This window comes from Motacilla alba, chromosome 24 (genome assembly GCF_015832195.1).
Source record: "Motacilla alba alba isolate MOTALB_02 chromosome 24, Motacilla_alba_V1.0_pri, whole genome shotgun sequence".
In the NCBI taxonomy this organism is placed as follows: domain Eukaryota; kingdom Metazoa; phylum Chordata; class Aves; order Passeriformes; family Motacillidae; genus Motacilla; species Motacilla alba.
Window position 1 is genome coordinate 6,814,477 of NC_052039.1, and position 23,722 is coordinate 6,838,198.

At 51.5% G+C, this 23,722-nt stretch overlaps 1 protein-coding gene across 10 annotated transcripts in view; it reads left to right on the forward strand.

The window, feature by feature from the left end:
- CADM1 (cell adhesion molecule 1) overlaps window positions 1-23,722 on the forward strand; it is a 134,932-nt gene that overhangs the window by 37,456 nt on the left and 73,754 nt on the right. The window lies entirely within an intron of this gene.

The following is a 23,722-nucleotide window of genomic DNA, read 5'->3' on the forward strand; positions in this document are numbered from 1 at the left end:
TTGCCCCTCCTGGCTTCACTCGCAGCCTGCGCCGCCCGAGTTTGTTTTTGGCTGCAGCCTGCAGGGCCCGGGGGACGGCTCTGTACAAGGAGAGTGCCCTCACACTTCCTGCACGCTGCTGGCATCCCGGCTCCTGCTGCTGGGAAGGCGTTCTGGCTGCAGGGGCGCGCGGCGCTCGCCGGGGCCGCGGCAGGTGCGGCGCGGGCAGGGGAGGCAGCGAGCTGGCAGAGCAGCATCCTGTGAAAGTAGGGCATCCCGGGGCTGTTGTGTAACAGCAGCTCCCCTCCCCTCCCCAGCCAGCCCTCTGCCTCCTGGGGAATTTATGACCGAGTTCACTGCGATTCTATATTCGGATGAAATATTGAAAAATGCATTTGCTGTCAATGGGTTCCTTTAATATAAAAGGAAGAGGATTTATGGGAAGAGGAGCGCTGGCATCACAAGTGCCCTTTGTCTTTAGTTCTTCACTCGGTTCCATCTTACCCTGGACCTGTCTGAGCCAGCTGTGTTGTTGGGGAAGGTGAGGATGTGAAGCCGTGAGGTGACTCGGATTTCCACCTCCAGGAGATCCCAAGGACACAGGGCAGCACTTGCAGAAAACTTTGAGGGCTGTTCCTTGTAGTGCTCTGCCCATTTTTAGTCTTGAGCTTCTTCAGTTGAAGGTGGAGGGGTGAAACCAGGGAAGTGTGACTTGGGGAGCAGCAATTCTTAGCTTTAACTCGACTCTTTTCCTGCTTGTTCCCAAACGTGTGAGGCTTTAAAAAGACACAGTAGCTACCTCTGAAGGATGGAATCCAAAGTTAGTCAAGTTCACAGCTACCACCTGTGAGCAGAAAGTGTCGCTAGCAGTCGGGTCAGCTCTGCAGCGTGTGGGTGAGTGCGAGGCGTTGTGACAAACAGCTGCTGGAGGTACGGATGGTGTGGAACAGGAGAGGTGGGCACAGCCACCAGAGCTGTGCCACAGCCACCAGAGCTGTGCCACAGCCATGGGCTGAGCACCTCTCGGCAAACAATCCCCACATTATCCTCCTGCTTCCCCTTGCAGCTGAGTGGCTTTGGCAGCATGCTGATCCCTGGGCAAGCTGATCCCTGGGCTCCAGGAAAAGCCAGGGGGCTCTGGAGCTGCGAGGAAGGGCAAAATTAATTTTACTTCTAGAAGCAGTCAGTTGTAGGGAAAGATCTTCCTAGGAAAAAATGTTTAGGGAAGCACTGAGGTTTGCAGCAGAGTATTCAGTCTATGATTGTTGTGGATTCCATGGGAGCTTGTGGCAGGAGGCAGAGGGTGACACAGCTCTGTGAAGGGCATCGAGGAGCCTCAGTGTTCAGCTGGGATCAGTGTTCATCTGGGATCTTGGTGTTCATCTGGGATCTGTGTTTAGCTGGAATCTTGGTGCTCAGCTGGAATCTTGGTGTTCATCTGGGATCTTGGTGCTCAGCTAGGATCTCAGTGTTCATCTGGCATCTTGGTGTTCATCTGGGATCTTGGTTTTCATCTGGGATCTTGGTGCTCAGCTGGAGGATGTGGGAGGCTGCATTGTAAGCAGACAGGGATAGCAGTGAAGGCAATCTCCCCCGATGAATTGCAGCTCTTCGCCAAAGAGTGGGAACAGCCTTGCCCTGAATGAGGTCGCAGTCCAGGTCCAATGAGCTTGGGTGTTATAAAAGAGTGGGTTAGCTGGGCAGGAGCAGCTGGAGCCTGCTGGTCCTGTTGTGAGGAGGAAGGGTCGGGTGGTCGTGCAAGGACCAGGTAAGGTGCCAAACGGGGCACAGATGGGGTTGGGATAGGAAGGAGTTAGCTGCTCCTGCAGAAGAAAGCCTGAGGAAAGGGCACAGAGGAGTCTGTGCTGTGTGAGCTGCCCGTGGGAAGGGCACAGAGCAAAGGTCATGCACTAAGGGGTTGCCACTGGCTGATGCTCGGAGCCTTCTTTGGTGTCAGTCGTGGCTCCTGTGTCCCTCGGCTGGGGCCACAGCTCCCGGCACAGCTCTGCTCTGTGCCAGCCCACGCTGGCAGAGGGGGCAGCAGGGGAGCAAGGCTGTGGCACCGGGCTCCTGGAAAGGGGCTAAGGAGCCCCATGGGAAACAGCCCTGTTTTTGTTCTTCTTGATGAATTCTCTGAGTTGTGTGCCTAATTGCGCTCAATTACCCCCGCCTGGCGCAGGTGGGTTCACGCTTTCCAGGCAGGGATGTACATTGATTTCTTTTGCAGGCCTGGAGACAAAAGTCATTCATAAAGGACGAGGAACTCTGCTCTGCTGTCAGCGTGGGGGGGTTGCATTTCTGCTTCTGTGTTGTTGGCAGCTTTTGCATTGATTCAATTTGAAAACTGAATGAGAAATTAACGTGTTCTTGTGTGGACACATTTCAGCGAAATTATTAAATGAAGTGGTCGACTCTTCTCCCTGCATTAAACCAGGAGGAAAACTATAATTAACCATTTCATTGACTGAGGAGGAGTGGCAAAATTGATGTGAGACATTGACCTCATAGATTTTTCTTGCCTGTGCTGTGAAAGTGAGGGTGAGCTTTTAGGAATGAGAGTGGTGAGTCAGCTTTGTTCTCAGAAATACAAATGGTTTCAGTTCATTATTGCACCTTTTCTGCTTTATCTCTGCTTCCCCAGAAAGGATCTGCTTCTGCCTTACTGTGCCAGGATTTAGGAACCCCATCACTCTGGGAATTCGTGTAATCCCTGTTCTCCTGGTGGTCCTTGCTGGCTTGTGTGGAAGGGCAGAGGCACGGCACAGCCTGGGGTTGGGATGTCTGCCTTACAAAACACCTCTTCCACTTATTTAACGTAGCCAGCTTTCCAGGAAAAATCCAGCAAGTCTGGGGCGCCAGCAGAGGTCACTTGGTGCCATCCCTGGGATGCTGGCAGGTGTCCTGGCTGTGTTGGGCACCATCCAACAGCCATCTGCTGCCAGGTGTGCTGAGGGTGACGGGGAGATGCCTCCTTGGCACAGCTGCCTGCTCCTGGTGGAGGTGGCACTGTGGGAGCTCGCAGGTGGAAGCAGCACGTGGGGAATGGCTGGGAAGGGTCCCTGGAGCCCCTGAGCAGGGCCCAGCTCTGGCTCAGGGGTGGAGAGGCACTGCCCTGAGAGGTGGAGGGTGCGAGGTTTGTGGCAGAAGCCAGACTTGCACCTTTAGTGTGTTCCAGGCTGGTGAGCAGATGGCTGGGGTGCTGGGAGCAGGGCAGCAGTGACCCTGGCTGACCCTCGTGTTCCCCAGGGCTGTAATTTCTGCGTTCTGGGCACAGGGTGGGGCTGGGATTAAGCAGAGATTATGTAGAAAATCCATGGGAGGTGGAGGGCTGCCAGCTGCTTGCTCCAGGGGACGATGCTGTCGTGGTTGGAAGGGCGGGCGGCGTTCTGTGCAGCACAGAGTAATGTGCTTTTCTAAAATCTGGTAGCACAGGGCTCTGTAGGGCACTGCACAATGGGAGCTGCAGGATTGCATTCCCCTCACTGTGAGTGCTGCCATAATGCAGCACTCCAAGCCCCTTGGAGACAGGAAAACACAGGCATTTCATCCAGAATACCCAAGTTAGTCCTCTGGTACAGAGTTTTGTTGGGTACATGGCATTTCTCACACTGTGTGGCATCAGTGATGGACTCTGTTGGTTCCAGTGTGATACCTTTAAATATCCCAACTGTGCATCTAAATATGTAAAACACAGAATCCCACAATGAAAGCTCATCTCATTCCACACCCCCTGCCATGGGCAGGGACATCTTCCCCTGTCCCAGTCTGCTCCAAGCCCTGTCCGAGCTGGCCTTGGACACGTCCAGGGATGGGGCAGCCTGTGCCAGGGCCTCACCACCCTCACAGTTATAACTGGGCATTGGTAGGAAGAGCAGAGTTACCTCTGCTGACTGCATGCTTGAAGCTTCGTTAGGAATTGCTTGGGACTTCATGGGGCACGTAGTGTTTTGGTATGAGGCGTGTGGGAGGGACGTTTGTGTTTGAGGAGTAAACAAGGCGATGCTTTTTGCCTGTGGTTTATTTTTGTCCCCTTTTCAGCCAGCCCAGCACACCTGGATGCTGGGGAGCTGCTGAAGGTCCCTCGCTCAGTGAACACCTCTGCCAGTTCTGAGGGGGCTCCCCGGGGAGCAGTGGGTTCAGTTCTGCAGCCTGGAGCTGCTGAAAGTCTCGTATGGCACTGGGGGTCTGTTAAGTGTGTTCACATATCTCTGTCTTACATGTGGCAGCTCCTTGAACCTTATCAATTTTTAATGGTACTCTGCTGTAATAAGAATATATGATCACTCACTGGGCAGGAGAGGCTGAAATCCCAGCGAATGCAGGTTTTCTGTGGGGTTCTGAGAGCAATACAGCAGGAGGCATTTAAGGCGTGCTGGTGGAAGAAGGTGAGCTATCCATCAACTGCACAATCTTGGATTTGAGTCTTCTATTTAGATTAAACACGTTAAGAAAGATGGATGGTAAACGTATTTCAGCAGCATTGTCCCCACACCAGAGCAGAATATAAAGAGTCTGGGAGAAGGATTCAATTACACTGGCAAATAGCTTGAGCCCGAGCTGGGGAGGAAGGGAGCTCGCAGGGCAGTGGGATGTGGATTTATGGAGTCCTGTGATAAAAACAGCACTTTCATTAAACCCTCCCGTTCACATCACACCTGTGCGCGTGCAGACGTACCTGGGAGCTGCTTTGGGGGTGGCTCTGTGCAGCTGTTGATGTGTGTGATGGTTCATGTGCATCCCCAACTGAGGCTCCTCCCAGCCCGGGAGTTTGGGCTGCCTGTGTTAATGTTGGGAAACGCTTCTGTGCCTTTGGTGGTGCCCGAGAGGTGATGCTGGCATTCCCTGCCTTAGGCACACGGAGCTGGGACAGGGAGGACCCCGACCCAGCCCTTGGGCAGTGCCAGGGCTGGCTCTCAGGGTGTGTTCCTGAGCTGCTTTATTTGGTGCAGGCAGCTCGGCAAGGGTGACTCTGCTGCTCGTGCCCAGAAGGAAGCGAGTTGTATTCCTGACGTGTAAAGGACGTGCTTGAAAAGGCCAAGGCGTCGAGGTGGCTGTGTTACAGGGCTTCCTTGTACAATTAATTGGTGCCCAGGACAAACAGGAGCAGTTAACTGTGTGCTCTGCCTCGGTGTGAGGCTCAGAGGAGCAGGAGTGGGGCTGCCATTGTAAACCCCTTTTCCTACAGCCTTCCTTGAGGTGTGCAATTACCTGGTGCTTGCAGGCAAGGTGTTTTTTTATCTTGAGCTGAAACTTTGTTCTTTTCCTCCCGGTCTGGTGCTTGGCAATTTAGGAACTGTGTGATGCCCGTAGTTTGATCTTTACCTGCTTCTGCAGTCCCTGCTGTTGCTGTGGTTCAGAGAAGGGGAGGTGTTGGCCATCGCTGTGGCCAGTGGCTCACGAGCCATTTGCTGTCAGAGTTCAGTGGTGGTGTGTGCTCACTGTGCTCCTCCTGTGAAAAACAAGCCCCCAAAACCTGCTGGGCTGAAGCAGTGCAGGGAAGAGTTAACGTGTTGTGTTCTCCTCGTGGAAAATGGGTGATTTCCCAAATTCTCTTTGCCGTTCCTTGCTCGGCTGGTTTGCCCTTGCTTGGCTGGTGTGAAGATCCAGGTAGCTGCCCAGGACTGAATGCTGGGTGAGATCAGGAGCAAGTTAAGGAGCAGGGAGTGGGTGAGTCGCCAGTGAGGCTGTGATTCACCCCAGGGGTTAGCAGTACATGGTTTTGTGCTCGAGTCCTCCCTGCAGTACAAACATCTCATATCAGCTCATGGGCTGTAGGACAAGAGGCCCCAGTAGGTTGCTGAAACCTGTGAGCTCATTCTGCTTTCTCTGGGGCTTTTTCACTTGGCTGTTTAACAGAAAACAGCACAGAAGCTGAAAAACCCCAACCCACACACTCGTTCGCCTGGGATTTCTCCCCTCCTGGAATTTGCCTGGATGCACAGCCTCTGTAGGATATCGTGTCTGTGTCTTGCTCTTTCTGTACTTTAGGCAGGGCTCGTGCAGGTGTTTTTTCAGGGAGGTGGTGGTTTGTGTTTAGTTTCCTTGTCGCTCTGGCTGACCCACGAGCTGAGTGCCCAGCAGAGCTGCCTCTGGGTGTGTTTGTGTTCCCAGCCACCTTCCCTGGGGCCACGGGGCTTTCCCAAGGTGGCAACAGCAGGATAACCTCTCTTGAGTGAAGCTTTTAATTCAGCTGTGTGTCCCACAGCCTGGGACAGAGCTGGAGCCATTCAGAGAAGGTGACTTGGATGATTTTGCAGCCACAGGAGCTACCAGAAATCTTCTTACATTTATTGTTGTGTCTGTGGCCTGTCAACCATTCAGATTTTTTTTCTTCTTTCAGGTTTGGTGGCCAGCCAACATTTAGGAGGTTTTTTTTCACTTCATTGCTCAAGTCTTTTTCATTTCACACCATTACCCCTGTGATTTGGGAAGGTTTGAGTGTGTGCCACGCTTGTGCTGCCGAGCCGCAGTGGCCGTGCTGTGAGCCAGGTCCCAAGCCTTCCCTCCAGTTCCTGGAGGTGGTGGAGAAAGTTGTGTAGGTCAGCTTGGAATCATCATGCTTGCAAGGAAAAAAATTAAAACTGACTTCAAAGGACAACTCTGACACGGTCAATTAATAATTAAAACAGTTTTTTAATGAGCTATGCAATTACCTGTGTGTCCCTGGAGATGATAGTTTATGGTATTATTGCTCAGTGCCCTTTCTTTAGTCATGGCAGATGACATCTGTAATTTAAAGCAGGCGAGACATTAAAGTGACAGAACTTTCATTAACCTTGTCTAAAGTTTGTTAATGACAAATGTCTCGTTAAAAAAAAAAGCTATTGTCAAAACAGCAGCTTGGTGTCAGGAGGAGCCTCAGATCCTGTGGCCTGGGGGCTTCTCTGTGGCCAGGAGGTGTGCGAATGCTCCTGCTGTCCCAGGGCTGGTGTGCTGCAGGACTGGGGGATATTTACCTCCCCTCCCACCCTGGAATCCTCCCGTGGAGCATCTCTGTATTGGGGTGCAGTCCCAGCTCGTACTCCCTGGGGGTTTTCACTTGGCTTTTGTACTCCAGGAGCTGTAATGAGTTCGGGTTTAACGTTTGATTTAAAATTGTGGCTTCGAATTTGATTTATCGGATTTAAAACCACAGTCTTCTGAAAGACCCGTGGAAAAGCAGGGTGGCAGGAGGCCCAGAGCCCTGGGCTGGCTGGGGAGCGTGGCCACTGCTGGTCCTGAGCAGGCTGCCACTTCTCTGTCCCCAGCTGGGAGAGGCCACAGGCTCTGCCTGCTCCCAGCCCTCACTCCTGGGGATTTGTCCCTGCATCCCTCAGGAGCTGGCTGGGAGCGTTCAGATCCTTCTGCAAATACCTTCTCCTCAGATATCAGTAAATCTGACAGCCTTAACTCTCAGGTGCAAGTTCTCTGGGGCAGCATGGTCCGTTGGATGCCCTGAGGAGTTCATCTAGTTTCCACTGGGGTCCCGGTGAAAGAAGAAATTGTCTGCTTGAATTGTGAGCAACTTTGTGGGAAGGGAGAGAGGCACGGGGAGGTGCCTTAGCAAGGAGATTGCTTTAAAAAGGGTCAGTCAGCTCTGAACATCTCCGTGGTGAATGCCAGGCTGCTCAGAAATAGAATTATTGTGTCACTGAAGACACTGCAGGGAAAAAACCATTTTGTTTGGCATTTTTGGAGTTTTTAACATGGAACAGGTAGGAAGTGCCTTGTTAAGGTATTGATTACCTTCAGATGAACTTCCAGGAGTTTATAGCAGCACACTGTGCCCTCAGACTTTGTTAAACTGGATTAATTTTTGCTTCTGATCCCGTGAGGCCTCCAAACCTATTAATACTGAGAGCAGCATTCAGGAACTGTCCTTCTGGCAGAGCAGCGCTTCAGATCACGAGAGCCAGGCTTCATCTGCCTGGGAGAAATGCGGTTTCCCTGTCCAAATTAACAATAAGGAATGTAAATGCCTGTGTGAGGGTTACACAGCATTTCATGCCTTTGTTTGTTGTGGCAAATTGGATTTAAAACACTTGCTCCTGAGAGAGGGTTTTATGTGCCCTGAAGAAAGGATTTGCTATAGTTGCTGGGGCCTCCCTCCCGTCACTGTGGTGTACATACAAACACACACACACACACATCCTGTGTTTGTGTGTGTGGACAGAGGAGGCAAAGGCAAGATCTGCTCGTTGCAGTGTCCCAGTTTTGCCAGAATTTGGGATGTGGGTTGCTCAAGCAGGAACAGTCCCCAGTCTCAGCGTCTCCTGATTTCAGTGTCGAGTTCCTGTTGGTCACTCATTGGCACCAGACTCCTCTCTCATCTCGTTTGGGAAGGAAACAAAACCTGCTGGTGTTAATGGTGAATTGTAACCAAGGCTCTTCATTCCTTGTCCCCTTGGATTTCACTGTTACTGCCCAACTGGAAGAGGTTCTGGGGTGAGGGCACTCACTGTGTGGCTTCTTAGCAGTGTCAGAGTCCTGATGGAATCGAGGCAATCCTTGGGCTTCCCACAGAAATTCCACTTGCTCCTGTCCACCACCACGTCTTGATAAAGACAGGAGGAAACACAGCAGCCCCTGCGGATTACTGTCAGGCAGAGAGAAAGGGCAGCGGGGGTGCTGTGGGCAGCATCATTGTAAGTGGATTTTGAAGGCAACTTAGGTTATTTACAGCCCTGTCTGGGTGTCTGGTGATCCCAGAAATGCTGCTGAGGCCTCTCTGTGCTTCCAGGATGAAACAGGTCCCTCGTGGCTGCTCTGCCATTCCTCCCGGGGCAGGTAGTGACCCTTTGTGGGTATTACTCAGTTCAAGTGGTAGCAGAGGTGCTGAAAAGAGAATAGCTATTATGTCTGTTTATCTAAGTAAGACATAATGTGTATTCCCCAGGTGGGTGTATCGTGTTGCCAAACTTTTGTCTACAAATTGCTAAAACCGGTTAAGCAGGCACGTTTGCAAATGCACACGGCTCTAGGGAACGCACTTTTGTGTGAAATAGCCCATTAATTTGAACAAAATGTTTTAAATAGTTTCAGATCCTTCTTTCTGAAAGCTCTGTTGCTCCAGCATGAGGAGTGGCTGCTAACAGATGTGCCAGTGCTGCTCCTGGCCGGTGGCGATGGGCTTGGGAGGGCAGACCTGGGTGAGTGGGGCACTGAGCTCAGGGCTGGGCCCCAGTGTGCCTGGTGTGCTCCTGGCGTGGCCAGCCGTGGCCTTCCAGGCAGCCAGGCGTGCCTCCAGAGCGTGGTTTGGTGCTTGGCTCCCCTGGGCCAGGAGCTTCCACGCTGCCCTCTCACCTGCCCTGGTGTCTGTGCAGGGGGAAGTGCTTTCCTCGCTCCCCAGCTGCCTTTCGGGTGTTTGAGGAGCATTCTCCTTCCCCCAGCTCAGCCTCTGTGTCTGAGGAGCTGCAGGGCCAGGCTGGGCTGTGCTCCAGCTGCAAACAGCAGCTGGCTGTGCCAGGCTCCGTCCCAGCCCACGGTGTCCCCTGCGCGCAGGATCTGTCCCCAGCTGTGGGGGGACCCTGTCCCCTGCTTCAGCTGGTCCCCCGGCCCGTGGTGCAGTCCAGCACCCCTCGTTCACCCTGGATAACGCTGCATGAGGGGTGAGGAGGTGGCTGGTGTGGCTTGGCAGGGCGGTGGGACGCTCACTGGGTGCCTCCTCTGAGCTGTGCCTGGCTCCGTGGCAGATGGTTCAGCTTTGCCAGTCTCGAAGAAGGCTAAAATAGGAACAGGTTTGTTTTTAAAGGCGGCCAAACAAGCGGTGCATGGCAAACTTGTGATGATTGTGGTGCTTCTTGGTGGTTTACAATGCAGAAATATCAAATGCTGCACGGTTCAGGACTGAGGGTGCTGGGGGGAAGCAAGGTTAAGCAGCATCTCACACCTTCCACTTCACATCTCATTATTCATTGCTAATAGAAGCCTGGACCATCTGTCTCTGCAGAGAACATTTGGATGTGACAGGCATAGGAGATGTTACAAAACTTTCTCTGCGAGATGTTTATTTCTGGCGTGTTCTGCTCGTGCTGTCCTGTGCCTCCTGCAGTGGAGCCCTGCTCTGGGCGGCTGCTGCAGGAGCTGCCTGGGGCGCTGAGGTGTCCCCGTGAGCTCTCTGGGCCACCAGAGCTGCGAGTGCTGCTCCCTTGCCTCTTAAATTCTCTTGCAGACAACCTCCCAGAAACCCCCCGAGTTTTTGCCACGTCTTAGCAGTGGCGCTGCAGCCGCCCGAGGCTGTGGGCTGGGGAGCAGAGGGTCCTGTCAGGGCTGGGGAGGAGAGGGTCCTGTCAGGATTGAGGGCTGGGGAGCAGTGTCCTGCCAGAGTTATGGGCTGGGGAGCAGTGTCCCGTCGGGATTGAGGGCTGGGGAGCAGAGGGTCCTGTTGGGATTGAGGGCTGGGGAGCAGTGTCCTGCCAGGGTTATGGGGTAGGGAGCAGTGTCCCGTCAGGATTGAGGGCTGGGGAGCAGTGTCCCGTCAGGATTGCAGCAGTGTCCTTGCTGCAGGTCCTGCCCCATCCCACCCCTCATGTTCCATCAGCACCCTGCTGTCGGGATGCCTGGATGGGCTGAACCCAGAGCTGGGGCTGCAGGGTGTTTCCCTCTGCCCCACAGCACGCACAGCACCCCTGAGAGCACTGCCTTCTTCTCTCCCTACAGTTCTGCTGCAGGGAGACTTAGAATATCAAATATCCATCTCCCCTGGAGGGAAGGAACTGCTGTGGGGTTTCAAAATTCTTTTATGTTTTCTTTCAGCAGTGCTGAGGAAAAATATTATCTTGGTTCCATCAGTTAAATTGATGCTTGTGAAAGACTTAGCAAATACCTTCTTTCCATCTGTTTATTAGGCTCCTGAATTTAAGCAGGAATCAGAAAACCAACCAGAAAGGATGGTGTTGAGCACAAAGTCCCTCCTGGATGTGTTTCAGTCGTCCTGGTGGCCGTGGTGCCATCCAGAACGTGTTTCCTCTCTGGAGAAGAAAATCAGATGGAGCCCAGTTGGCTTTTGGGGGGCAGTGTTAATGAGCTGCAGTTCTGGCAGCGCTGGCAGCGAGCCCCTGAGCCCCAGTGCAGCTGACAGAGCAGGGCACTCGAGTGGGCACCGCTGGCACCAGTGTCCCGCAGGCAGCTGTGTGCCACTTGCTAAAGAGGACAGGGATCCATTCAAATGCTGAATAATTGAAGGCCAGGAGTGCAGCGGGCCAGACGTTAAGGCTGGCTACTTAAGGAGGAGATGATGGATTCTTGCAGAATCCTTTTTTCTCACTTTTTGAAGGCGTTTTAGGGAGAGATTCTTCCTAAGGGGATTGAGGTCATCTCTCTTTGCTGTTTAAGGCCTGGTGAATTGCCTCTTGGACACTTTATCTCGTGAATGACACGGTGTTCAGTCAGGGGGTTCTGCTGACAGCGTGAAGCACACGAGCACAGCTCGGTTTGTGAACATCAGCAGAATCTGAGATGGAAATACCTCCGTGCCGTTGGTGATTTAGTCATGGAATGTAAAGAATTTTCAACAGCAAATGCACCGGCTTTTGAAGTTTCTTTATCCTCTGCAGAGTTTTAACTTAGATGGCAATGGGATATCAGTATTCATTTTATAGAATTTTTCCGGAAAATATTTTTCTTATTTGTGCCAGCCTGACGTTGTTTGCATTCAGTTCTTCCGTTATCAATAACTGTAGAAGCAATCCGGGCAGAGTTTGCAGAAATTGCTTTGTCTGTGCTTTGCTCCTCCAGTATTTATTGGCTGACACTCTAATGTGATTATTTCTCTGTGTCCCTGCTAAAGACACAGCTTGGAAAGATGCTACCCCAAGATGCCAAATCTGCACTTTTCTTTGTATGAATTTGTAAGAGAACAACTGTTTATTACAGGCACCTGATTTGAAAATTATTCCTTTGGAAGACGAAGATAAAGCAGCGTTGAATTTGTATTTGTCATAGATAGGTCTCAGCTCTGTGATGGAACAGTAGGAGTGCTGAAATCCTGGAATGATTTCATGTGCTTGTGCTGACAGGAGATGGTAGGAGAGAAAAGTTTTTACAGGACAAGAAACAAGTTGCTGAACTTGGCGTCTGCAATAATCTCAATTGGCAATACATGCCTTGGAGCAGAATATTTGGCCACTGAGCTGGAAAATTGTTATCAGTTGTGGCAAGGCTATTTTTAGGCTGTAACATCTGTGGAACACCATTTCCTCAAACTTTCACTATCTTTTGACAAGTCAGCCAGATGTGACTCACTTGAGCATATTGGGTGGAGAGGAAAAAACAATGTGTTGTGTTTACCAGAAATGCAAACATGACCTTTTCGGGATGAAGGCACTCTTTATTCTCCCATGGAAGTGGCAATAAGAAAAGATGGATTTTCATCATCAGTATTAAACCTCTTTACAGTGCAGTATTGTGGTCCAGTGCTCTCACAGAAATCATGTTGAGGAGGGTTCTGCCAAAAAACCAATTTTCTTTCCTTGTTTTGGAGCAGGAAGGGGAGGGAGGCAATGATGGTGTCCTGATTCTTGCCCCACGAGTCACCTCCTCTCCCAAGGCTTGGGGTTGGCACTGCCTTGAGAGGCTTTTCTCAGCTGGACGTGGCTCTGGCCTTTCCCAGAGTGTTTCTGCCCCACCTGGAGTCACCAAGAACCCCTTGGTTAAAGGATGCCAAGGAGAGTTCCCCATCCAAGGAAGCTGTGGAGCCGTTCTGGCTCCTGGGGATGATGAGCACGTCTCCCGTTGGCTCTTGGGGTGTCTCCAGCGTGGGGGTTGTCTGCTTCCGAGCTGCACTCCCAGTGCTTGCTGGAGCTGGGTGCAGATCAGAGCTGCTGGGCACAGACGCCCATGGCGCGTGGGAGGCCCTGCTGTCACCCCGCCGTGGTGTCACCCTGCTGTCACCACGCCGGCTCCGCGTGGGCGCGGGTCAGCTGCTGTCACCCTGCTTTGCCACCCCGGGGGCTGCGTGTGGGAGTGGGAGCCTGGCTGCAGGGCTCGCAAACAGGTCTGCCTTCAAATCCCTTGCTGACTGCTGTCATCATAAGCAGATTTGTTTAAGTGACTTCCAGAATTTGCCAGGATAAGTTAACTCGCAGCACTGTGCTCGTGGCTTGCTGCTGCCTTGGTGCCCAAAGAGGAGGGCGGCCCTGGCACCAGGGGTGGCACTTTGGGAAGGTTTGGGGTGGTTTTTGTAGCCCAGGAATCACATTTGTACCACGCGAGCCACGCTGGAATTGCCAGGAGAGACTGCAGGAAGCCAGTGGTGCATTTTACTGCTCGAGGAACCCGCAGCAGTAAGGGCATCTCATCCTCTAACACGGCTTAGTCAAAGCAAATAAGCCCCAAGGAGGTTTTACCTGCCAGGCTCCGGCTGGGGCGTTAGAACAGGAGTCAGACCTTGACATTTGATGTCTCTGAAACAGGTTTTGGCTTAAATTCAGTTGTTTACTACTGCAGTCAGGAGCAGATTTGTTAGACAGGGCTAATTACATGTGCTTGTTCCAAAATCATTTGGAAACTGTAACATTTGTTGCTTTTCAAGCGCTTTAAAATATGCAAATATTTCATGCAATGAAGAGAGCTGATTTTTGCAAGAAGCCACAAATGGTGTTCCAGCCAAATGTGATTTAAGAGGTGGCCCAAAGCAAATCCATTGGGTCCCCTGAAAGGAGCGGGGAGGAGGAGGACGGGGAGGGTTCCTTGATTGGTGCCAGTGTCTAATCACAGGTGAGAACCGAGCAGGTGGAGAGTTTGTTTGCTCTCTTGGTCTGGAATTTGTTAAACGAGGAGTGGGAAGATGACCAGGAACCATTCCCAGTTGCAGATGAAGGGATGTGCAGGGGGTTTCTCAGCAGGGTGTTTCTCACTGTGCTGCTGTGCATCAGCCAAGAGGGGCTGGCACTGCCTTCAGCAGCACTCACGGGCTCTGACCCCTCAGATCTGAGAATTCCTGGGATCACAGTGTTCTAAATATCCCTGCGTTTCTGAGTGTTTGGCTCGCGCTGCTCAGACATTCTGCTGTGTTGATGGGATCCAAGACTCCCTTCCCCAGAGAGTGGAAGCTCAGCCTGGCCCTCGCTGCTCTTGTTTTGAACAGTTTTACAGAAAACCAGCGGATCTGGGGCTTTTCAGTGTTCTGCTGAAGGTCCAACCTCCCCACACCACCAAACTAGATGAGACCCTGATTGTGTATCATGGGAGCAGGGATTGGAAGGTGTTTCCTTTAGGTAAGTCCAACCATGCAAAAGGTGTCTCTGGATGCTCCAATAGCGATTCCTCCCATATTTTAAGTCTGGGTAATTTTATAAAAGCCCTCTTATTTTGTTTGTGTCTTTGCTGGAAACCATGTCTATCTGCCAACCCTTTGGAAATGTCATGATGTAATTATTTTAACAGGCAGTCTGTGCTCCTTTATTTGGGGGATATTAACCTTTCTAAACAAAAGAAATGTTAATATACATGGGAGACGCAGCTAATGGGATTTCATTTTTCTTATTAGAACAGACTGGAGTTCTCTTTTTAAATTATTGTAAAAGAATTCAGCAAGTCGAGTAATTGCCTTCAGCTAATCCACGATGGCAAATTTGAATGTGAATATCCAGATCATTCTGTGTGGATGGGAAAAAGTAATGTGATTTTCTTGTTTTTTATTTGCTTTGGCTAAACAGTGCTGAAGGATGATATAAATTCATTGAATTCGAAACAAAGAACATGCTAATTATTAATGCGCCGAGTTGTGATGCGCTGTGAACATGCTGTTTAATTTGCAGGGCCTGTGGTGCCCTGCTTATATTTCATTGCATATTGATTCAAAGTGTGTGTTTGTATGTGGTTTGGTGGCTTTCCCTGATAGCCAGGGAAGTTCAGCTGGATTTATGGGCTTTTCCCCCTGGTGGGGACACCATGGTCAGATCGGGGCTTGGCCGCGCTGGCTGTGCAGTTCTGGGCACAAATGGATAATACTTTATGGGCTTGGTGCAGGTTGACTGGATTAATTCAAAGATTAATTTCTCTGTGTGCAGCCTGTCCTCAAGGCTGCCTCCTGCTCACCAAACAGCCCCTGGGCTCGCCGTGGCCTTTCTGGGGTGAACACTGTTGCTTTTACGAGCTGATGCCGCACTTAAACCGTTCCTTCCCCGGCGTGCCTTGCGGTTGGAACGCGTCGGGATAAATACCCCAGACTCTGCAGGATTTATCTTCCAATCTCGATTTTAAAGGGATATTTCCAAGCACTCTAATCGCTGGCTTTATCTGCAGCCAACTGGTGTGGTTTGCAGCGCTCTGGAGCTGCCTGGGCGCCTCCGCGGGGCTCGGGGGGAGCCGCGTGCGGTGAGCGGCTACGTCACGGAATTCGCTGTGACCCCCCGGTGGATAAAGGAGAATGAGTGGAAAGCCGGGTTGATTGCATGTCTGGAAGAATATTTGTGCCTGATTTATGTTCTAATTTTAGTATTGGGCTTTCTTCACGATAGTCAAATGTCACATTAGCATGGAACTTTCCATCTAACACGCTGAGAACAAACACCGGGGCTGAGGCCGTCGTTTGGGCTTCCCTGAACGTCAGGATGCGATGGCTTTGCTGCAGCAGAGTCTTGGGTAAAGCTGTGCTTCTGTGTGCAGTTTTGTAGGAAATCCTTGGGTAGTAGTTGCCTTCCCTTTTCCTCGGAAGAGCTCAGGGAGATCTGCCTGGGGTAGTTAATCCTGGGGTTACAATGTCAGGATGCTCGTTAGAGGCTGGAATAAAGCAGCCTCCAAAGCCTGATGACTCCCAAATCCTTGGCAGTGTTAACGTACGCAGGTGGGAGAATTCCTCCTTGGCACTTCTGATTTGCGTTGGATTTTGGCTATAAATCAGAGTGAAATTGTCATCCAATGAAAATTGGTGTCGTGGACCCCTCAGTGCCACCCTGTCAGAGCCCAGGCTCGCCGAAGTGTCAGCTGCAGTGACTACCCCCAAGTGCTGCTGGTGGGAAGCTTCCAAGATCTCATCTTCTGCAGTGTTGGAGGCTGCTCCTCAACCAGCGATACGAAGGAATTAATAATTCATCTTGTGTCTGTAGGAGGAAAATGAGTCTTAAATTTGATTAGTAAATGACAGGTTTCAGCCTGGTAATTTGCAGCCTTTATTAACAAACTTGTAGAACTTATCAATAACACTGTAAGCCTCGTTATTTTGGGCACCTTTATTGTAGCTGGTGTCATTTTTCCCAGGAAAGAAGTGCTGGTATTCCTATCTTGAGCCAAGCTCATTAAGGCTCCAGGACTGTTCCACTTGTACATGGTGCCTCTTGCCAGTTATATGCCACAGATGAGTCACAAGCCTGTTTTGATTCCTGGTGGTTCTCCGCCTGCTTTGCCAAATCCCCCGAGATTTCTTTTTGAGGTGATCCTCAGTGGTTAACCATGACTTAGAGCCTGTCCACAGATTTTATGTGGGATTTTTGGGTTTCTCTCAAGCGGTGGTATGAGACACGCTGCGAAGAAAATAGTAGCCATATGTAGTCTAGTCTTGTCGAAAGTTGGGAGAAGCTGTGGAGTGACTCTTCCAAGTTCTGTTGGAGTTTCCTTGGCTCTGCAGTGCTGATGTGCTGGAAGCACTGCACTGAGTCACTGACAGAGACTTAAAAGTCCCTTGAATTTCCTAAAAGTCCCAAGATAACTTGAGGAGCAGTTTGTTTTCTTGGTGTTTGTTTTAGTGCCTTTGCACCGTGCTGGGAGGTCACGAACCAAGCCCTGCTCAGATGGGGAATTGCTTTGGTTAAACTGTGCTGTGCTGTGGGTGTCAGGAGGATTTTGCTGAGGAGGAGGAGGGTTCTGGGGCTGTTTGGGAGGCCGTGGGCTGTGGACACGCTGGCAGAGCCTCTCTCCGAGCTGGTTTGCTATGCAAATTGGCAGCTGAGCGTTGCGTCGCGCTCGCTTGGGATGATGCTCTTAAAAGTTGTGCAGCTTTTGTAGATAAACACGAAGACATCCGCTTTCAACTTCACATTCTTTAACCTTGTTTTATTCCTCGCCTAGTGCTGACACTTTCAAGGCAGATGAAAATCAGACTAAATTTAGCAGGGAGCAGAGCCCCCTTCCCTCCTTCTCCCCCACCCTACCCATTCCACGCGTAGCATCCGTATCCTTTTGATTAGTTTTGCCCTTGGTTTCTGCTTCAGATGTGAAGTTTTGCAAAGTGATGCTGAAGAGAAGCCTGGGTTTTTTATGAAGTGAGCACTTGGCGTGCCATGTCTTCAGTCTTATCCAGAAGTGAACCTGGAGACTCTGTTTCCCCTTGTCAGGCTACACCCTGATCTCTTCCTGTCTTGGCACTTCTGCCTTCAGAGAGGTGGATTTGCTGTATCTCTTGGTGCAGGATGGAGCCACTGATTGGAAGAAATTTCGTAGCTGGTGCTGGTGAGCATCAGTGTTGACAGAATGTGTGCGTGCTGGTCCTCGCTGCTCCTCCGAGAGCCCTCCTCAGACATTCCTCAACTCATTTAGTCCCATAGTCTCATTTAGTCCCTGTTTGAGCAGAGATTAATTATTTTGCTGTGTTGTGATGGCTTTTCGAAGCCGAGCCCTCGGGGGAAGGAATTTTTTAAGGCAGTTGAGCCTCAAGATTTAATTTGAACTCCTGTCTCTGCATTTGGACAAGCAGATTAATTGACCCTTGATAGGTGTGGGCTCTGCTCCAAATGAGCAAATCCCAGCTGCTTCCTCTGTGCCTGTGCAGATAAACGGCTGGGATGTGTGAGGTGGGACACAAACCCTCCTTGTCCTGCTGAGGAGGGGAGCTGAGTGTCTGGAGATGATGGGGGTGGCTCTGGTCACCTGGTTGGTGTGACAAACTGCTCACAGCTGGCTGGTCCCTTCCAAAGGGACCCTGGTGAACTGTTCCCCAGCTGGCTGGGGCTGTGGCTGGAAACCCCAGCAGCTCCCTCAGCTCCTCCCGTCCCTGCTGCCCGGCTGTTCCTTGTTCTCCAGCCCTTCATCCCGCATCAGTTGGTGTGCATATCTAATGAGGAGGAATTGGTGACATCCCAGGATTAGCTAACCCCACCACTTGTGAAATTAAGCCCTCTTGAGTGTTGCAATGCTGCTCGGTGGCAGGTGAGCGTTTGTTACTAGACTTAAACATGCAGCTGAGGAATGGGACTGGCTGTCCTGTTACCTCCTCCCGTAGCCACCTGAACTTGCCCGTGTGTGCCTTGGCCCCAGACACGTCTGTGGCAGTGCCACGAGTTTGTCATGGTGCAGAGCGTGGGCACAGCCAAGCTGAGCTGCCCACAGGGGAAATGTGCCCCGTCTGTTGTGGGCTGGGATCTGCCAGATGCCAGCAGGTTTTTGGGTGAGCAAAAATGCTCCCAGCAATTTTTTTTTCTTAAATAACAGCACTTTGCATATTCCCTTCTGCTTTTTACTTGTGAAAAACAACTACCTGTGCCCTTTACTTTTGAAACTGAAGGGATGTGTGTGCTGTTTCCAGCTGGGAATGAAACTCGAGTTTCCCCAGCCCAAATCACATTTCCTCAGTGCTGTTTAGATGAAAATTACAAGTTCTGTATATTCTCTTACACAGTTGATGTGTTTTGTAGCTACACACTGATAAGGTTCACGAGCCAAACATAACTGTGGCTCTGCAGTATGATAAATTGGCCCTGGTTTTTAGGTCCTCTACTACCTTTGTTCTGAGTAATCAAATTAAAGTAATCTCTTATTACAGCATGGCAGAACCTGCACATGCAGCTGTTTTTTATGGTAGCTGCAGGTCTTAAGGTAAGTTGAAGTTATTTCAGTTGTTACTTATCTTTGGAATGACGATCATGACAAATGGCCAGTGTAATTTCTTTCCTTAGTAGATGGATAGAAAGGGAAGATATTGCGCAGGCTGCTCACTGAATTCATAAATTTTTAGACTGGAAACACTAGGTTGGATATTGAAACACTTAACGTGACAAGAAGACAGAGAATTGTTTTCTGATCTTGTTGGTGCCATAAAGTGAAACTCGAACTTCGTCGGCAGCTTCTTGTTGCTGTGTAATTTAGATGGGAGGGGAAATAATCCATGTAATAAAGATGCCTGGGGTTTGTTCTGCCTTTGCTGCCGTGGGAATGGAGCTGTGGGGTCCAGCAGGTGTGTGTATCTGGCAGGGTGGCCCTGAAGGGAGGACAGGTGCTTGGAGCAGTGGCCAGGCTGACAGGGATGCTCCATCAGGGATGCTGCCTGTCACCCAGGATGGGGCATCCCGTGTGTTTTGGGGCTGTGGGTGAGGGTGTTGGTGGAGCTTGGGGTGGTTCTGGGGCAGAGCACACATCCTGGGACGCTGCCAGGCCCTGGGAGCCCTTGTTGTATCAAGCAAATAGCAAAGTGCTCTCTGAGCCTCCTCTCCGGCAATATCTCTTTCAGCTGCGTGTCCCTGCTTCAAAAGGATAGCAGTGTTTGGTTTAAGGTACAGATCATGCACAGAAGGCCTTCCTTCGCTGTCTCTTGGCTAACTGGTACGGACAGGAGCTGCAGAGAGGACATCCAGCAACCAGAGTGGCTTGGCACGAAGCTGCAGAGCGATGTCTTAAGGAGTGCCAGCAGTGCTGATGGGAATAAGCTCCTTCCCCCAGTCCTGGGCTGGCTCGGTGCTCTCCTGCCTGGCTGCTCTCCTTCTTTGCCAAAGTGCCAGTAGATGTGGTCAGCACAGAGCTCAGGGTACGGATCCAGCTTCTCCCACAGTGATCCTGCTTGTGCTCTGCCTTGATTGTGAGCCAGGCAGTGGTGGTGTGAGCTCCCTGCCTTTGCTGATGTGCCGTTTTTTCTGCATGAAAGGAGGTTTTATTTAGCGTGATGTTAATTGGGTGTTGCCCTTCAAAATACGTCGTGTGATCCTTTAGGTTTGGAGCTGGATGGGAGAGGAGCAGCTCCCTGACTGCATCTGCAGCGCTTACACTTGCATTTGTAAGAGGGAAGGAAAATTTGGCTTCGGATTTTGCCAGCTATAAAGAAAATATTTTGATACAAGCTCGTGAGTCATCGGAGGTAAAAGGGAGGAAGTCTGAGCACTAGAGCTGCCTGTGGCTTCCCAAGCAGCTGAGCCTGAACTACAGGACTGTGCTCTGAGAAGCAGCTCAGTCACACCGTGGTGCCCCCAGACCTGGGGAGATGTGGTGCCTCTGGGTTCCCCATTGGCTTTCCAGTGAGTGGGGCTGCAGCACGAGCTCTGGACTGACACTGAGCCCTGTGGGTCAATGCTGAGCATCTCTTGGTCATACCTGGGGCAGGCTCCCTCCCTGTGCAATAACCAGGTGCTCTCCCTGAGGATGAGTGACCACCCTGCAGTGCCCTCCTGGTCTGTACAGGTGTGGCCATCAGGAAACATGGCCTGTAGGGTCCTTTCATCATCCTTTGTCACCCTGTGAACTGAACAGGCGTTGCCACGGATGGGCTGCCACCAAAGGACACGAACTGGGATAACCCTGCAGGGTTTCTGCACTGTTCAGTGTCTGTGCCCCCTGGGAATGCTCCTCTCTGGTGCCTGGAGTGCCTGTGAGACAGGGAAGTGTCAGGGGAAGTGCCTGGGCCACTAATAGCTTTTTTTTTTTTGGTCTAGCTAGGGAATATTGACCTCAGAGAGAACCTGAGCAGGGGCTCAGGCACTGGAGAGCCTGGCCAGCATGAGAAGCCTCTCCCAATTGTCCTCCTTGATGTAGCACTGTTTAAACGATGCTAATTTTCTGTTCGCCTTTCATTTGTTGGATGGCTGCTGGGAAAAGATAATTTTTTCATTTTCCCTGGGCTTCTGGACGGTTGAAAAGAAGCTGTGTGTCGTGCACGATGGCTGCAGAAGAAGTGGCTCTTGGAATAAATAAGCGGCAGGCCTGTGAGCCGGAGGCAGTTCAGCGGGGAAGGAGAGGAGGCGAGGCTATCGCACGGGAACCAGGTGCTGGCATCTCTGCCCGCCTCCCTTCGAGGTTCCATCTGACAGGAGAGCAAACCCGCCCGCGCCTGCAACACCACTCATTTCCCTCAGCACGGCGTTCTGATTATTAATTTGAAACCGTATCAGTGCGCGAGCGATGTGGTGGCGTGCAGACAAACAGAATTCTTTGGTCTTCCAGGGGCTGGCTGCTCGGTATAATTGCGGCTTTAAACAAATTCAGTGGCCGGAAAGCTGTAAAACATTTGCAGGCGAGAGCACGCTTTGAATATTCATCTTCCGTGAGTGTCACCGAGTGACATCTAAGAGTAACTGGGCAGATATGGGTGCCAGGCAAAATACAGAGTGGGGAGTCTTGCTCGCTGATTTGTATTCTAGATGTAAATCTTAAATTAGTTTGAGATTTTAAAATGGATTTTTAAATGCCAGGCACATAAGAGGCGGAATTGATATTAATATTAATAGGCTTAAAAAGATATTTAATGAAATATTTGTGTAATTTAATTTCTTCATAATCAAGTCAGAAAAGTATCAACTGACCACAGGGCTCGGAGACCTCCATTGTGCCATCCCTCTGATGGGCCTCTGTGTGGAGCCTGACCTTGGATACCTGGGACTGCCCTCGCGTTTGGGCTGACCCACGCCCTGGTTCTGCCACCCCAAATGTCACTTCCTTGGCAGTGGTGGAAGGATCCATATGGTGACAGAGGCACCGCGTGTCCCCTGGCCTCGGGGCTGGAGTTCTCCCCGTGCCAGAACACGGAGGCAGTGCTGGGAAGGCACAGTCCCTCGGCAGGGAGCCTTGCTCCAAGCAAACAAGAACTTGGAGGAAGTAAGAGTGGTATCCTGCAGATATAAATAAAATGAGGCCAGTTGCAGGAGGAGGAGGAGATGGGAGAGACTGAAATATTAATGAAGATATAAAGCACTGCACCTACACTGAGAGCAGTGTGATGTTCTTGCTCATCTATTCATGTTGAGCTGGCTGGAGCTTTAAATTTTAAAGCCTGGGTGGAGAAGAGGGGCAAGGTTAGGCAGCTCGTTAGAGGCTGTGGTGGTGCTCACAGGCAGCTGAATGGCTCTGGGGGGAGGGAGCCTTCCGTCCCAGGGATTTGGCAGTGTCCCTGTGGCTGAGCCTGCTGTGCTGGGCATCCCTCCCTCGTGCTGGGTGCTGAGGGTCTGGTGCAGCTGGAGGTTGGGGCAGGTGGAGGGGTTGTCTCTGCTGCTGAAAACCTGTCTGTGCCAGTGGCCAGGGAGCGAGGGCATGACACCCCTACACAGACCGGGCAGCTTGAAAACCCCAGGGAGGCCAAAGATGGGCGAGTTAATGGCACCTGCCCGGGTGCCATGGTGATCCGTGGGCTGCAAGAACAGCAGCAAGGCGTTCTGCAGAGAGTGCTGCGGGGCAGCCACCCCACGGGGACACTTTGGAGCAGTTGGGGCTGTTGCACAGGGGTGGGGCTGCACAGATCCCTGAGTTGGGAGCCGTTTTTGGGGTGGCTGGCATGGTGAGAGTTCTCCTCTGCAGGAGCCATCGCACTGCAGGAGAGATGTGCGGGCTCCCCTCTGGCAGCTGCTGCAGGTACCTCTGGCTGTTTTCCTGTCTGTCTTCTTTTCAACAAGGAGTTTGCCTCCACCTACAGGAAGCAGAAAGCAAGAAAAGCCCCCATGATCACACAATACTCTGCGAGCCCTCGTCTTTCAGGGGAGCAGCTCATCCCTCTCTGTGCAGCACACTGCCCTGCTCCTGGAGGTGCTCTGGCAGCCCGAAGGCTCCGTGCCTCTCAGACAGGTTTTAATTCCCTGTTCCTCGCACCCAGGCCTCGACAAGGAAACTCTGACAAGCCAATAATTGAATTTTGGTTGCGTTAGAGAGGCTTCTCCTGGGGTTTGTGCTGAAAGACAAAGCAGATGTTTCTGAGGAGAGCAGTAATGGTGCAGGAAGGTTTGGGGAATCGCAGATTTGGGGAGAGTGGAGCTTTGAGTGTGGAGTCCCTGGCCCCTGAGTGGTACAGGAACAGAGGAGCAGGATTGATACCCATGTTGGCACACCATGCAGGCTGGGCAGGGGCCTCAGGGGATGGACAGGGCTGGAACTTCCCATTGACATGGACGTGCAGGTGGAGGGGCTCTGGCAGTGCCTGGAGCGGGGCTGAGGCTGGGGTACACCATACCCATCCAGTCCTCTTCTGTATTCAGTTTTGTTTACCTTCTCCCTGCATATGAATGCAGAAGAGAAAACAAACAGAGCTTGGGTGGCTTTTCCAGGGCCTCTTCAGAGGGAACCTTTCAGTTCCTGTTTCACTCCCAAAATGATGAGTGGCTCTGTCACATGTCACATTCTGCTGTCCCACTGCTGCCTTGGAGCCATCGCTCCTGTTTGGGTGCTCAGTGTTTGGTTCTCATTTGAAATTTTGGGTCGTTTCCAGTATAAGAGACTGTCTGGGACATCTCAGCATGGAGGATTTCCAGGATGGGGCACACTGGGGTGCTGGGCACTTTCAGATATCAGTGTTGCTGTTGTGGGCACTTCGGTGGGACAGCAGGGCAGCCTGGGCAAAAGCCTTCACCAGCATCCTGTGGATAGGCACAGTGCTTGGCGCTGGCGTTCCAGCTCTTTGCAGCAGTGTTCTCCAGGTGCTGGGGGCCAGGGTGAGGAGGGCTCTGGGTGGCAGGGAGGGTGCCCACCGTGGCCAGGTCCAGGCAGGCAGCCCCCTTGCACTGAAGGAGTGAGCTGTGTCTGTCCACCCTAGTTGTCAGTCCAGCAGCCACGCATCAATCCATTGTCACGCTGCTGGAATCGTGTGCTGGGGGGATGGTGCCACATTTGAGTGATGTCTGGGTGAGAGAAATTCCAACCTCTG